The 1,198-nt window shown below is 19.1% G+C and overlaps 1 protein-coding gene across 1 annotated transcript in view; it reads right to left on the bottom strand.

Annotated features, from left to right (window-relative positions):
* The window catches only part of LOC108684075 (chymotrypsin-2-like), a 5,725-nt gene that overhangs the window by 4,095 nt on the left and 432 nt on the right, over positions 1-1,198 (bottom strand). The window lies entirely within an intron of this gene.

Raw genomic sequence — 1,198 nt, 5'->3', positions numbered from 1 at the left:
TTAAAATTATGACCTTTTAGGTCATAATTGTAAATTAACTCGATATTTTTTGAATTAAAGATTCGATCAAATTTTTATGTCTATATTTTGAAACTCTAAAACTTTCGTTCTCCATTCTTTAACTATTACTTAATCACGGATGATTTATTTTTATTATCGGAAAAGAATACTTAACCAATTCCAATCAATTTTATCTTAAAATAATTATTAAATAATCATTCTTCAACGAAACAGAAGAAAATTTATTTTAATTACATCGTGACAAAAAATATTTGTGTTTTATTTTTCAAAAAATATAATAAATTATAATTATAATTATAATAATAAATTAATTAATAATAATAAATAATTAATTATAATGTAAATAATTATATTATGTAGATTAAATCTCTTGCTTGTTTATAGTAATATACGTATTGAATAAAAATTAAATTCTCTATTCTTGTACTAATATGACCTTCATTATATACGCAGGTGCATAGATTTTTATATGCAATTCACATAGTTACTACAACCACTATAAACATATGACTCATATTTACCACAATTATTGCATTAATAATAAGTAGTAAGTTTATTGTATTTGTCAAATGTTTATGCAACTATTGTTTTTGCTGAAATTATACATTTTTCTTTACAATATTGCTGTAATCTTATACATTGTAATTTGTTATGTCGCTGCAGTATAGAAATAAATGTTACTATTTTATCATTGTTATAACAAGACAGACAAAGAATATTCATGATATAATTAATTATCAATTAGAAAGAGAATACAATAAAAAAAATGAGAAAAAGAGGAAAAAAAAAGAAAAAAGAAGAAAGATAATAAATGATAAGATAATAAATAACAATTAATATGATGGAATTAATATTATCTCAATACCAAAATAATTCTGTTTTGTTATCTATTGCATTAAAAATAAACAATAAATTCAATATCAACTAATATCAATACCGCCGAAATTTTTTTTGTTTTTCAATTTCCAGACTTATTATCACTTAAATATTTAAGTATTTGATACAAGTATTTAAAACGCATTTTAAACATAATTGTACAATATTATATTTGTACAAATTACATTTTGAATATTATATATTATATTTTTGAATATTATACATAATATGTTTAAAACATACTTTTAATTATGTTTTTCAATATTGACACGCATATTACTTAATATATTTATTTTAAATT

This window comes from Atta colombica, unplaced genomic scaffold, assembly GCF_001594045.1.
Source record: "Atta colombica isolate Treedump-2 unplaced genomic scaffold, Acol1.0 scaffold126, whole genome shotgun sequence".
NCBI lineage: Eukaryota > Metazoa > Arthropoda > Insecta > Hymenoptera > Formicidae > Atta > Atta colombica.
This window is presented reverse-complemented; position numbering and strand designations above follow the sequence as displayed.